Source organism: Impatiens glandulifera, chromosome 4 (assembly GCF_907164915.1).
Source record: "Impatiens glandulifera chromosome 4, dImpGla2.1, whole genome shotgun sequence".
Classification (NCBI taxonomy): Eukaryota; Viridiplantae; Streptophyta; class Magnoliopsida; order Ericales; family Balsaminaceae; genus Impatiens; species Impatiens glandulifera.
Window position 1 is genome coordinate 49,393,730 of NC_061865.1, and position 16,753 is coordinate 49,410,482.

A 16,753-nucleotide genomic window follows, 5' to 3' on the forward strand; every position below is an offset into this window, starting at 1 on the left:
TCGACCCGACAATCCGAATACTTTAAAAATTAAGCATCATTTATATATATATTTATATATATATATATATATATATATATATATATATATATATATATATATATATATATATATATATATATATATATAACAATAATTTAAAATAAATTATGAGTAACAATTGGATATTCGCTCCAATATATTTTAACATCTTTGTTAATTCTAGTAGCTGTCTATATACTAGTTTGTTATAATAATTAATTTAACCCTTCTAACTTTTAAGTATAATGTTTTTGTTTCTTTAAGATAAAGTTTTGATATATTAAACTGTTTTATATTATAATTAAAAATATTAATTTTAATGCTTGAACTATACAAAGTGTTTGTCAGATTCATACCATTCTATAATTTGAGATTATTGAGAATATAATATTTAATTTAAAAGAAATAAAATGAAAATATGAAACGACTTACTCAATCTCGAAAATAGCCATTGTCATCCTATTCGAAGTTAGTGTGACATTTTATATATATAATGTTAACCTTTAATAGCTTTATTTAAATCACACTACTAAAAATGGTTTGTCAAAAATATTAAAATGGAGTAAAGAGTTGAAATGCATACGTGTCGATCTTGCCCATGAGTATAGGGAAGAAGAATGGCAAAGAAAATAAATAATCCAAGAACAATTGGAACAATTGAATTTCTTTTTGTCAGCATCTTGTGAAATGTATTTTGGCTTAGTTTAGCTTGGAAGGAGATACTTATATATAGGAGTTAACTAAATATTGTATAATTAATTGCTTAATTTTTAATAAAGAAAGATTAGATCTTAACATTATAGCTAGCACGACATATACTTGATTGACATTTTAAAATCAATTGCAAGCCTGTTTGATAATTATTTTATGCAATTTATGATTTGATGTATCTTATGTATGATTAATTGGAATAAACGTGATATCAAAGTTAAAAAATTGAAAATAAAATGGATAGTGTTGCTATTTGACGTCAATGGATAAAAAATAATAAGTTATTCTACTTGTATTTTTTTTTTTTTTTGTCATTGCTTGTAAATTTGTAATTTAATTGCCATTTTTGCAACTTAGGAAAGTCATATTTGTATTTATGGAAGAAAGCAAGGTAAATTTATATTTGAATTCAGGAAGATTCATTTTATATGAAAAACATTAATTTATTGAAGAAAAATATACATTTATTAAAAATTTATAAATATTAACAATTATCAAAATACTTAAGTTAAACTCATAATAACAAGAATGTGCTTAGGGGTGGAAAAATTACCGATATTAAAGGTATATCGAAAATATTGTATCGCAATATATCGAAAATATCGATTTTTAAGGTATATCGAAAAAAAGTTAGATATGATACCGATACTGAAATTATTGGTATGATAAAGGTGTATGAGATTTTTAAAATTATGGACCAAAATAGTATTTATAAGTTAAAATATAATATATAAGAAAATAATTAAATATATTTGATATTAATTTAATTATAGAAATATAATTTTTTAAATAATATCAAAATATAATTATATTAAAATATTATTCAATATATGCAATCTCTACATTACCGATAAAATTGTTTTTTTTTAGTTAATATGTTTTTTAAGTATCAAATGTATAATATTGATACCGTACCGAAATTAAGGTAGAGTAAATGTATGATTTTTTTGTATATCGAAATTAAGGGATATCAAAATCAAGGTATACCGAAATCAGGGTAAAGTAAAAGTATACATTTTTTGCATACCGAAATTTTTGATAAGGTATAAGGTATGGATAAAATATTAAGGTATATCGTACCAACTCATCCATATGGTGTGCTTATTCTTTTATTTTAAAGTTATAATTTTTTATTAAAAGTGTTAGATAAAATTGGACCGGTTCACAGAACTAAACCTTCGATGCAGGAACAAAGGAACCGGACCGGTCAAACAAATAAACCGGCTAAGAAGACTAGCCGGTCAAGCTACTAAACCGACTAGGAACATTTGGAACATCACCGCACAAAGAAAGGATCGGCCAAAGCTTAAAACCAGAAACATCAGACAGCCGATCAGCCACAAGGTAGAGGAATAACCGGAAGCTGTCCGGTTAAACCACTCACACCGGAAGCCGTCCGGTTAAAGTCAAATGACCGACCAAGTACAAGAAGACAATTTGGGTATCTGTTGAGAATGATACCAAAGGAACAGACTGAACACTTCCATATCCATACAAGTCTGAGGAAAGTCTGCAGGCTGCAGAAGACAGTCCTACAGGATCTTTCCACTTCAGGATAAGTCAGAAAGGAGATCTTCCAAGTACAGACAATTGTTTAACAGACAGTGTCCACATTGAATAAAATACAAACCTAGCAGGTTTGTCTTACACACCGGAAGAACAGACCGCCAGGTCTGAGATTGACCGTCAGGTCTGAAAAGATGACCGCAGGGTCTGAATCACTGAATCACTGAACCTCTGAACCTCTGCTCAGCCAATCAGATTCAAGGAAGTGAAATATGACCGTTGGCATATTTCATCTATAAAAGGGGTAGTTGAAGAAGAGTAAATGTGACACAACGAGAGATTCTAAGAGCATTTAATTTACAAGTGAAAAACAGTGTGTTCTATCTCTAGAGAAAGCCTAAGTGCTAAAGTTGAAGTGTGTATTTTACAATTTCGGTGTAAATTGTAAGAGTGTTATCGAGCAGGAAATAAGTCTCGATCGGATTGTACTTGTATTCCTTAGTGAATATCCTTCTCGCGGTTTCGAGAGGAAGGGGTGACGTAGGAGCTTTATCTCCGAACATCCATAAAATCTGTCTTGTTACTTACTTTCTGCCGGTTCCATTTTTTTAACCGACTGACACCGCTCTAACCTATTTGACTCTATTCAAATCGGACCGCCAGTTTACAAATACCGACTCATCAATTTTTCGAACCTTCATCATCCGAAACCGGTTCTGCCTATTATACAAGTGTGCTGCTTCAACCTGAAACAAACCTCTTCCGCGCTTGAACCCAGTTCAAGGGTTTGTGACAGTTTGTGTAGTATTGAAACTCCGGTGTTAATCTCTAACAGGATTAACCACCACCCTTTGAGTAAGAACCGCTGACCGGTCCAACCCCGGTCCTCCAACGGCGACCTAGATCCTAACAAAAAGTCTATCAAAAAGATTGTGAGATCATGAAAGTACCAAAAATATGATAAAATAAGTTATTACATCAATTATAAATTATATAAAATAAAATAAAATCATTCAAAGGTATATAAAGATGACTCATTGCTCTTGATTAAAAAAACAAAGATCAAGGTGGATCATAACTCTTCTTCAAACCCCTAGGCCAAGGCTCCCTCCCTTTCAGCCATTGTAGTTGATCAAACTATAAATCTTATATTGTCTCATTCTCAAACTTAAATTTAACAATGTTTTTTTTTCTTATTTAGTGTGTTATTTTTCATAATTTTCTAATACTAATTGAGTTTATTCTCGTTTGTAATCTTGCCCCTTTATGTTTATGTGAAGTAATCTCGCACATTTAAGGAGTCATTCATTCTTAATTAATGAATGCAGTTCACCTATATTTTCTGTTCTTCTGATTCTTATCAAAAGTGTTTTTCCTTTCATGTCAACCTACATGATGCATATTTTTGTTCTCCCGTCGTGTGTGGTCACAAAGATATATAGATAAAATTAAATGTAATTATTTCTAAAATCAATATACTAGCTACTCGTTTCTATTTATTTTATGAGTTGAAATAAGATTAAACTGATAAAAAATCCAATGGTTGGACATTCAGGATATTTTGGCTTTCAATAAAGCCTTATTACTTAAATAGTGTAATAGATTTGTGACGGAGTAAGAACTTTTTTATTCATATGCAAGTATGGTCAATATATGTCTAGTTCATTCACCCAGAAGTTTTATAGATTCGTGAGATTCAACACTTGGGATGGTATCTACACCATGTAGAAGAGTTTTGGGGAACATTTGCTTTTCACTATAGGTAATGGATATATTCTATTAGTTTTTTTGGATGACACTTGGTGTGGTGATAAATATTTAGATTTTTTCCAACTTATTTTTATTACCATTGGTAGATTGAGATGCCTTAATCAAAGTTATATTTGACGGTTGTCTAGTGATTTTGCTAGCGGATTCAGATATAAGAGAAGATTGTGCGGATACTATGCAGTGACGAGTTTTTGAATAATTTCAATGTTGAATATTATTACACTTGTTTAATAAGGTCATATTTGTTGAAAAAGGTTGTGAGAGTCTAATATATCTTCTAAGATATCTTTTATGGTGACTATTATAGAATTTGTCAACTTATTTTATAATACAAAATAATTTAATGTAAAGATAGATATCTGTTTATTTATTAAGCTTTACCAACTCATTATAGTAAGTTGGGGAGCATTTCTTGAATCAACCACGTTTTCAAAGTGATTGGTATTAATTGTAAAAAAAAGCTTTATAAATTAGTAAGAAACATAAGAAAATACAATTATATAATTAACTTCATAAGGACTTTTATATTAAAAGTAAACTTTGGGTTTGTTTGATCCTGTTTTTAATTTTTAAAAAAATATTAAACAAAGTTGATTATTTGAGTTATTTAGGTCATGACATAAATTATCTTTAGCATTTGATAACTATAATATTATAAATAATTAAATAAAGTTGTTTTTATATTTTAATTGACAATTTAAATGATTAAAAAAAAGGGTTATATTCACACCACCAAACATGACCTTATATTCCCATCATGAATCATGATGGATATATAGTGGATACCAAGAATATATAATTGAGAAAGAAAAAAAAATAAAAGATGTCATTATTAGTCCATCACAATACAACTAAAAAAAGGTAAATTGTGATCTTAAATTTGTTCTAAACTACTTGCTTCAGAATTAGATTTGCACAAATGAAAGAAAACAAAAACAATGATAAATTGTTCAAAAAATATTATTATTATCTTTTGAACAAATGTCAAAAGTTCGGAAAAGCAAACAATATAGGAGGAATCAAAATCATTACAAAATAACGAAACAAACAGTAAAAAAAATGTATAGTTCAAAAACAAACATCGATACAAAATGGGTAAAAATATATCTAAAATTTTCAAGAATGTACACGAAAAAGAATTAGGAAGTCATGTTGGAATTTATGGGTCACTATTATAATAAGTAATTGTGCAAATGTATCTTTTAATTAAACCAAAATAATGTGATCTAATGTGAAATCAAGTTTATAGGCTTATGTGTGTATTTGTCATAAATATAAAGTGAGGATACCTAAGTAAAGTTTCTAATTGTATGAAGGGGCTAAATTAGAAATGTTCAAACCAAAATAACTAACATTATGGTTATTTTGTAACGGTATGGTCCCCAATTGATGTACGATTCATTTTTCTCTTTGCGTCCCCATCAACAGAAAGAGAAAACAAATTTGACGTACTCATCAATTGGAAGATCCATTCCACTTCTAAAGGAAGAGAAGATTAAAGAATCTTTCAAATATAAGGAAAGAGAAGATGAGTACAGGTACGCTTCCGCTAATTACAAATCGTAGTATTATTTTCTCACATATATTAAGACTTTGCATGAATTACGTTTCCTAAATTTTTTAATTTCTCTCGATTGTATGCATGGAGTTATTTTAATATAATTCGATGGTCGAGAATGAAATTTTTCAACAACTCGCTCTTGTTGGGCAGAGGGATTTTTAAATAATATATGTGTAAGCATGAAAATATAGCATACCCTAATTTTATAAAAAAAAATCATATTAATTTATAATAATATTAAAATAATAGTTTGAATTTTTTAATTTAAAATAACCCAAAAAGAGATTGAAAATCAAATTAGGGTTATTATTGTGATAATTAAACCCTAATTAAAAAAATTAAATAAAAATCCAAAATAAATTTGAGGTTAAAATATTGTATACATTTTATTCAAATTAAACCCAAAAAAGAGGTTGAAAATATTTAATTATAATTTTAAACATAAATTATGTATAGTATGGCTTAAAACAATTAAATAAATACCCCAAAATACTAAAAAATAAAATTAGTAATCATAATTTTAATTATGTTGTCAACAATATTTTTGTGTATTAATTTGGTGAAGAAAAATGCAAGAAAGGGTTAAAAATTCGATTTCAAATAACTCTTTTATTAAAAATATAAACTAATAATCTTGTGTGGTCGAAATTATGTTTAATTATTGCAGCGAGAATTTCAGTCATCCGATCAGCGTTGACTTTTCATCCAGCGCCCAAGAACGCGCCACGCATCCAGTTGTAACGTAGGTAGTACGTGCATGGGTCCACATGGAATCAACTAACGGGGATGCTAACTCCGTTAGCTCAAACGCTCTAGCGCCAACATAATGCTAACAGATCGCCAACGACACATTTTAATTAAACAAAACGACATCGTTTTGTGCTTCTTATTCGAGAACGCTGGAGGCCGCGCTCGACACCGGCGAACTTTCAGAAGGCTTGTCTCCGCCATTTGTCGTCCTTATCCCTCCGTTTTTTCACTGATCTGCATGTCTTCTCCTCGCCATTATTTCCTCTAGGTCTAAAAGTTAAATCTTACTCTAACTTAGGCTGCTAAGGACAAAAGAGAAACGGGAAAGAAGAACATCAGTGGTCAATTGAAGTTGAATTCGTTCACCATAACCTACCTAGCTAGGTATAAATAGTTTCTAGGAAGTCTTCTTCCAATCCATCAAATAATCACCAAACATTACTACCTAATTCAAAGAATTGAAGAACTCCGGTGAACTAGATTTTTATAAAAAGCATCTCCAACAAGTTAAGCTTCAATCTAGGGCTTGGGAAAGCTTCATACACATCATTGGAGTGTTCTCCAATCGTTGGTAAGTTTCTAGACCTGTTGCAATTCAAAATTGGATTTTTCCAAGTTTGATTAGGTTGATCATATTTAGGGTTCAATTTTGTGTTTTCCTTGTTTGAAATCAATCCCTAGATGATTTATAAGTTTTATGTCGAAAGAGATTTAATCAATTCAACCTTAATCGAAAAAACCCAAATTTGATTTGAAAATCTAGATATTTTGAATTTCGCGTTCTTGAGCTTTTAGGCTTGAATTTTAATTCAAATAGTTGTTAAACATGTTTGTAAACATGTTAGGATGATTTTTAAATCATAAAATCAACATCCCTACCATATTTGATCCAACTGAAATTTAAAAAAAATGGATTTGAATTTCAGTTTTGAAAGTGGTTACAGAGCTTGATTGATGTTCTTGTTTTGATTGTGTTCGACTATAATCATCATTAAGTTGTTGGAACAAGACTTAGGCCATGAGATGGCCTAAATCAAAAGTTCCCAAATTTTGCCCTAAAAATGATTTTGAAAAATCAATTGTTATAGACTTTGATTGATTGTGTTTAGGGTCAGGGGTTATGTACATCCATATGAGTTGTTAGCAACTTACATATCTTGTTTTCATGATTATATCAAAAGATACAAACCTGAAATCTTCATACCAAATGAAGAACACTCGGCCCCCGACGACTGAGTCATGTAGGACCGGGACTGAGAACTCTCGGTCCTAACCCTAACTAAGACAAAGGACCGAGACCAAAGACCGGTGTTATTGATTTAGAACCGAGACCAAGGACTAGTGTTCTTGAGTTAGGACTGAGACCTATGATTGGTGTTCTTGAGCAAGGACCGAGGAATCTGACCGAGAATTCTAACTTAGGAGTTAGGACCGAGAGGTTTGAACTGGGACCGAGACTCCCAGGTCCACGATCGAGAAAGCTAGATCTGGGACCGAGCCTTCCAAACTTAGGACCAAACAATCCGAGTTTAGGACCGAGCCTCCTGAACCCTAGGGCCGAACCCTCTAGTCTCTTAAACCGAGTGTCCCGAGCCTCTATCCATACCACCCCGATCTAGACCGAGTCTGTCCGAGCCCAGATCGGTAAAAATAGACCCAAGCCCTAGGACTCCGGTCTTAGGCTTGTTTGGTTCCACTTTTCAAAATCCAATTTTTTTTTTATAATTTTAGAACCCAATCAATTTTCTAATCCCAAAAGGTTAGAAAATGATATGAAAATATTTTCGGGATATTTCCCAAACAAATATTTTGACTAAAGTCTCGTATTTATTTTTAAAATCTAACATTTTTCTGATATTTTTAGGTGTTATACTCAATCTTATATTAACGCAATCACAAGTACATCCTTCTAAATAATTTTGTATAATTATTTACGTTATCTAAACCTATCATTGTTTAGGACCCTTAGACTACTAATTAAAAGAAATAAATAAAACTTGTAATAGCTTGACTTTTACTTTATGAATAAAACCGTCCTTCGATGGGCACGAAGAACTTAGTGTGAAACCTTTTCCCGAGCGTAACAAAAAATGAACCCCTTATAGAAACTTTTGTATAAAGTATGTTTGCAAACGTACCTTTTACTGATTTTTCTAAAATTATTTGACGACTCTATTTTTAAGATGTCTTTGTCTATTTCCTTCTTTCTTTGTCTCATTCAAAACTTTTAAATGTTAAAAATGTAAAATTCTAAATCGTAAAGCGTAAGAAATTTAAAAATGGCCAGAATTAACTAGTAGAGACCTTAGAGGGCATTGTGGGACATAGAGTCTAAAAATCATTTCCCACGCGTAACCAAACGCCGAACTCACTCTCTTAATTTCTTAATTTTAAAAAAATTAGGTGGCGACTCTCTAGTCGTGAGGTTAAGTAATATTGAAAATTTTAAAGTAGGCCTATGACATACTTCACATTAAAAAACTCTCAATTTTTTCTAGATTTGACGGGATGGTAAGTTATGGAGTTGTCTACAAAGCCTCGTTTTATAAACCTAAATTTTTTAAACCTTAAAATTAATTCCCTACACATTTTCAAAATCAACTTTTAAAGAGCGTCCCAGATTTTTTCAAACTCGTCGATCAAAACGTTTCTAAAAATCGATCACACCTCTCTAAATTCTTCTAACCTAATTTAGATCGTCTTGATCAAACTGACAGTCAGTACCATATTGTGATCCCCAATAAATATCTTATGAAGTGCATCACAAACAAAAATTTATAACTCTCCATCTTATTAATTAAATTGACCGCCATACCTCTATTAGTCATGCACATTTTCAAGCACTTTTAAAAATATCTTCGAAAACATCAATCGGACAATAGTTATATAATGTGAACCCAAACGGGTCCCCTGGTCGTTTTAAACTAATTTCCTAATTCTTTCCTTTACTACTAACAATATCCCTTTCTCAAAACCTTCTAAAAGTCTGTCATGTTCAACTTGTCTAAATTTATCTTTTATTTTTACATGAAACACCAACAATCTTCACAATTATAGTAACATACGGGAAAAATCGCTCAAAATCCGATTACTTTTAGCAATTGCTACAACAACAAGTTAAAGTTGATGAGAAAAACAATGAACATACCTTGTAGATGAATTTTCCTTCAATATGAGAGACTTCAATCAATTATACTCACCTCGCATATGTTGGAATTAAGCTAATTCCATTAATGAATGGAAATAAGATTGTAAATAAATAAAATCAAATAAAATTCACACAAATTCAAACGTGAATTAACAGTGAATTTAATCCAAATTATAATTAAATATTAATTGTTTAATTAATATTTAATGCCTAATTAGAAAATTAAAGCATAATGTTAGGATAAACATTTAGTTTTAATTGGCCTATTGGCTAACGTATGGACTCTTCAATTAGCTAGCATTAGCATTGAATGTCTAACATTGCATTTCTGCAAATCAACGTATAGGCTAATGTTAATTAGTTATGGATTAATTAACAAATGAATGAGCAATATTTATTGCTAATAAACGTTTGGATGGTTTTATTTACAGGTTTAATTTTCAGCAATATATACCCATTCATTATTTCATTTTACAAATACTTCATCCTTCAACTTTCTCACTCTAGAATTCCAAAAGTTTCTTCTTGTTTTGTGAGTGTTCTTCGAGTTCTTCGCTCGATATTTTCCGTTGAAACCCGGTGATAGTTCAGGTACTTTATCAAGCTCGTTGTGTAGTGATTCCGGTGCTGAATCACTACTAGATTCGTTGTACCCTGGGAGACAGCCATCTGTGATAAGCTCTAGCACATGGGGAGACAGTGGAACTGTTTTAAGGGAAATGTGCTAAGCACATGCCTCGAATCAACAATTTATTCGGTGATATTGTTTTTCATATATTTTATTTATTTCATCTATTTGTAACACAATTTATATATATATTTCTGTTATTTTTCAAGACAAGATTTCTAACAATCTTAAAACAGGTTCTTTGTGCTAAGTTATTTAAGAGCTTGCACCATCGAATATATTTTTTGTCTTTGATGTTTCAGAAATACGAGTCGCGGTGTTGCGGAAGAGATGATGTTCATTTCGAAAAAAATGGAAAAGATTCATCTCAAGGAATCAACAAATAAAGATAAGTCTTTATTGCATATAAATATGTTTGATTATTAACACATATGTTCTTATGCTGTTCAAGCTTAGTTTTATAAGCTAATATAATTTTATATGAAAATTTTCTCAAGAAACATTAATTTGTATATTCATTATACAAATGTTATATAGAAAATAAATTAGAACACAATAATTTAATTTGTTCTAGTCTTATTTAAAGATTTGTTTGGTTATTAAAATTATTAATAATAATGAATGAAAATAAAAAAAATAACTAATATGTTAGCTTTCAATTTTTATAAAATTTATGGTGTTAAAATTAATTATAATTGAAACATATGGTTTCAGTTTTAAAATAATTAATTATAATATATACCTTCTTTTTAATTAAACAATATAATTAATAAGAATATGGTAGGATGATTTAATAAATAAAGAGAGATGATATCTTTATTTATACATTGTTTTATATATTACATTTTATTATGATAATAAGTTATGGTTTTAAATGTGTATATATTCATTGTTTGACAGAGTTTAAGTCAAAAAGAAGAGAAAGTTAAGTTTCTTTAGAAAGAAGACAAAAGGTCATAAAAGCGGTACAACAATGAAATGGCGCATTGGTGCAGTGGTTCAAAGTTCAGACGCAATGATGCGTGGCGGAAGGGAGGTCCCCTGTTCAAATCCAACTGATAAGATGATTTCTTTTGTAGAAATCAGACGTGATAAAATGACATTAGTCATTTACGTTGATTTCTTTTATAGAAATCGGACGTGATAAAATGACACTAGTCATTTATGGTGGAACCATTCAAATTTCTTGTATAGAAATTATTAGATGAATGGAGCCAATGATTTCTTTCATAGAAATCTGATGTGTTATAAAATGACACTAGTCATTTATGTTGAAACCATTCCAATTTCTTTTGTAGAAATTATGAGTTGAATGGGGGTAGTCAATGATTTTTTTTTTTTTTATAGAAATCAGATTTGTTAAAATGACTTTAGTCATTGATATTAAAACTATTTTAATTTCTTGTGTATAAGTTATGAGTTGAATGTGTAGTCAATGATTTCTTGGTAGAAATCAGACTCGTTAAAATGACTCTATCCATTAATGTTGGAGATGAATGAGGTAGTTAATGATTTCTTTATAGAAATCAGACTTGAGTCATTGATGTGAAAATCATTATAATTTCTTGTGTAAAAATTATTAAATGAAATGAAATGGGGCACTATAGAAATTATGTGATTCATAATGACAGAAAATGAAGGTCATATGTATAATGAGATTAAATAAGTTATTTGTTTTAGAACTTATTCTAATCATGCATTTAAAGAGACATGACTATGTTAGTCGAAATTTTCTTCGCAAAAATTGTCTCGGTGAGAACAATCTACTAAGATTTATTTTGAGCATGCATAGTCGTTTCACGCCGATTATTGTTCAAAACATGGCAATGTAAGTGCTTCGATTAATATATGAAATATTTGATTATGTGCTAATTGATTATTAATATAAATCATGCATATTAGCTAATAATATGATGATTCATGTTATTCATAATAAGTATGATTATCTAGAAATTTATATATATATATATATAAATTAAGATTTATTTTCTATCTATTTTTATTTTAATAGATAATTTTGAAATTTGTCACAAATCATGTGTTCTTTAATTGGCAAAGAATTGTTATAGAATGTTAAAGGTCATCTAATTAATTAAGAAACGAATAATTGATGACATGAATATTTATTTTTATAATTAGTTAGTTTTATATTCGATTAAAGATAAATGATCAATATTCTAATTAATTATCATATATTTTTTAAACGATATTTTTAATGATAAATGAAGTTGTATATATATTTGTTTAATAATATATATGACATATTATTTATCTGATTACGTTTCTATGTTATTGACTATATATATTATAGTTGTTTTGTCATCGTGGTGACTAAAATAAAAGAAGCAATAATATATAATATCATATATATATAGATATATTAATTTTGGTTTAATATAAGATACTTGATATACATTGTCCAATTGCATCATTAAGACTTACTTAATTTGATAATTTTGAAATCAAATAATTACAAGTAAAGTCTTCTTTGATTTGAGAATAATGTGGCAAACGTGCCGATATTACGGGATGCAAACGTGCAACCGGAAATAAATGTTTAAGCGACTTCGGTCAAAGGTGCTTGAAACATTATGATTTCTTTTGTAGAAATCATGTGATATGGTGAATATTTATTTGATTAAATATTCTAATTTCTTTTATAGAAATTAAGTGTTGAAATAAATATTTTAATTGATTAAATATTTTTAATTTCTTATGTAGAGATTATGTGAAGAATGATTTATAAATGAATAAACATTCTAATCTCTTGTATAGAAATTATGATTTATTCAATTAAATATTTATAATATAGTTATCTTATTCAATGTATGATAAGTATAACAAAAGAAATTTGTAAAAGAATTGTGTGACAATTTCTTGATTAGAAAATCTTTGATTTAAATCATACAAATGTGTGTGATTTAAAGGATACCAACACGAATGTGGGGGCAAATATTTTTATTGATTATAATACAAAAATAATTGTGTATATTATGATAAATGAAAAGATAATTCATTGTTAGAGAAATATGTTCTCTATAAAAGATAAAGTTGCGCAACTTTACAAAAAGAAAGAAAATAACAAGAAAATGTCTTGTTTATATTTGTTGAGTTGGTGCTCAAATCGATATTTAAAATTTGAGGATTTTGAAATCAAGAAACGTGTCATATTTTGACATTACTTTCATAAATTCTTGAAGAATCAATGTCTTCAAAAAGATTTTATGAAATAAATGAAAAGGAAAATTTATAAAGTCTTGATATTACTTATAATAAATTTTATAATAATGATATAAAAATTTGATCATACTTTTATTAAAAAGTGGATGTGACAATTATATATATCATGAAGACAATGAAAATTATTTCATTACGTGTCTTTTGTACGATATTTTTATCGTTGAAAATTACGATAAAAATGGTTAAATCCATAAAGGATATGAATTGCACTAAACGAAATATCACGTTGTTATCAAATGATATATTGATATTATTAAATGAAAGACTTTACGTCTTAAAGTGAATATGTTTACACTTAGAAGTGCAATCTACGTATGGAAATCTTCTAATAAACTTATGATGGATAGATTAAACGTTATAATCTATATTTTTGACTTATGTCGAAAAATAAAATATTTTTATGTAAAATATATAATCGTTTACACGAAGGCAGAATAGTTCAAAGACATTTTGTCTACTAGTTATCCAAGTAAACAATATTTTCATAAAAAAAAATAAAATATTTAAATGGTAATCATGTACGAATGACTATGCTTCTTATTAGAAGATATTCCAAGATTATCAGAAATTTCTAATTATTGTAATAATAATTTGAAATTAGATAAACTTAGAGTCAATGACAAGTCTAGACATACACGTCTTAGACATAATGTCATTAGACTATACTCTCTAATGCAGTTATTAAATTTGACTATGTAAGTCATAGATAACATTGTGGATCCACTAATCAGATTATTGAATAGAGAGATAGTTTGAAGTCTTGTGAGACATTAGCCTACTATAAGTTGGTATGAAGGAAAACCCAACCTATGCAGACTGGAGATCCCAAGAACTAGGTTCAATGGGACAACCTAATTGTACTAACTTGGAAAGTTATTGTTGAGGATTAATTCTATAACGAAACAATATATATTTTGACGAGGATAAGCATATCGCTTTTAATGATTCTTTGTGAGCAAAGAGATCACCTATGTGAGGGAGAAGTGGGGCCGCTTCGAAAGAATTGCACGGCTCAATTCTAGACCCTCTCACAGAACCAGGCGCGTGTTCCATGGCCAAAATGGACACAACCATGAGAGCTTGACATGTATTAGGGAGAATTCTATGTGAAAGTGTGTAATCATTTACACAAAAGGCAGAATAGTTCAAGGACATCGAGTCTACTAATCAGCTAGTAAAGTTATATGCTTTCACAAGGGAAGGTTCAAAGGGTTACACCTACCTATCCTATGTAGAATTCAACTGTTGAACCTTTCACCGGGTTAATCTTTCAATTTCCATTAATGTGGGGGATTGTTGGAATTAAGCTAATTCCATTAATGAATGGAAATAAGATTGTAAATAAATAAAATCAAATAAAATTCACACAAATTCAAACGTGAATTAACAGTGAATTTAATCCAAATTATAATTAAATATTAATTGTTTAATTAATATTTAATGCCTAATTAGAAAATTAAAGCATAATGTTAGGATAAACATTTAGTTTTAATTGGCCTATTGGCTAACGTATGGACTCTTCAATTAGCTAGCATTAGCATTGAATGTCTAACATTGCATTTCTGCAAATCAACGTATAGGCTAATGTTAATTAGTTATGGATTAATTAACAAATGAATGAGCAATATTTATTGCTAATAAACGTTTGGATGGTTTTATTTACAGATTTAATTTTCAGCAATATATACCCATTCATTATTTCATTTTACAAATACTTCATCCTTCAACTTTCTCACTCTAGAATTCCAAAAGTTTCTTCTTGTTTTGTGAGTGTTCTTCGAGTTCTTCGCTCGATATTTTCCGTTGAAACCCGGTGATAGTTCAGGTACTTTATCAAGCTCGTTGTGTAGTGATTCCGGTGCTGAATCACTACTAGATTCGTTGTACCCTGGGAGACAGCCATCTGTGATAAGCTCTAGCACATGGGGAGACGGTGGAACTGTTTTAAGGGAAATGTGCTAAGCACATGCCTCGAATCAACAATTTATTCGGTGATATTGTTTTTCATATATTTTATTTATTTCATCTATTTGTAACACAATTTATATATATATTTCTGTTATTTTTCAAGACAAGATTTCTAACAGCATATTTGAGGCCCCATTATATCCTTGACCCCTCGATCTTGATAACGATAATTTATGTTTGCAAATAATTCATCAATTGCCTTCTTCAAGAAAATAGAAGAAGTGTTAGACACAAGCACAACATCAAGAAATCTTTCAATGACACATCCATATTTGTTCACATATCTTAAAACAACTCCCATTTGCACTTTGACTGAATTATCTCGACACTCATCAACCATAAGTGAAAATACATTGTCTCATATATCATTAAGAATGACATTTGTGACTTCAGTAGCACAAGCCCGTGTTAACTCTTTTGAATTTTTGGAGACTTCATTTGATCGTGTTCAGGGGCATTATCACTCATTATCTTGGAAACCTCGTCATTTCTTTAAGTATACTACTTAATCAATTTAAGAAAGTTACCTTTATTTAAAGAGTTCAATGACTCGTCATGTCCATTAAAAGGCAAACATTGCATCAAAAGAAAGCATATACAATTTAAACATGTTGTTAATCGAGTACGATACACAACCTCCATTACGTGCCCATGTTATTGTAGAAAATGTGAAACATTTTTTCATTGATTTTGAAAAGCCTCAAATTGTGTTCTTGTGTCATTATGAACACTTGTTATACCACCATGTGTATTAAATATTTTAATCGCTTTTCTCCAATTTCTTGTTCCTAAATTAGTAAATGCATCATCTCTAACTCAACATTCTCTATGAGATTTTGTAAAGAGATAGCACCAAAAACAAAAAAACAGCATCTTTTGATATGCTATACTCTAACCATGAAAATCTTTTAAACAGAACATCTAGAAAACTCTTACACACTTTACCAAATTATTTTCGATGATAGCTATGACCAAATGGTTGACAAGGGTCTCTAATCAAATAGTCTTTTCGAACTTGATCTCTAATAGAAATATTAAATTCATTAATTGGTTTTCGTTGCCCTGGATCACTAATAACATCATACGGGTTGAATTCAATGCAATAATGTTTTTTCTTAATGATTTCTTCATTAACACTTTTATAAGAGTCAACACTTTCTTTGAAATACTTCTCCATAACTTATATTAGTATATTACAGGAAAATAAACACAATAATTAAATAAAAAGACAATTTTTATCATTACCATACCACTTCTTATCGTATTCATCTTTAGACTTTATGTAACATGAATACATACATCTAGCATTTATGAATTAAACACATATTCTAAAAACTGGAATTATAAAATTAGAGGTAATATGTATCAAAAATACCTTTTAGGCTTTTATGATAAAGAAACGAATTTTGGGACTAGAGTCTGAAATAGGGAGCTGAAATAAAATCAAAAA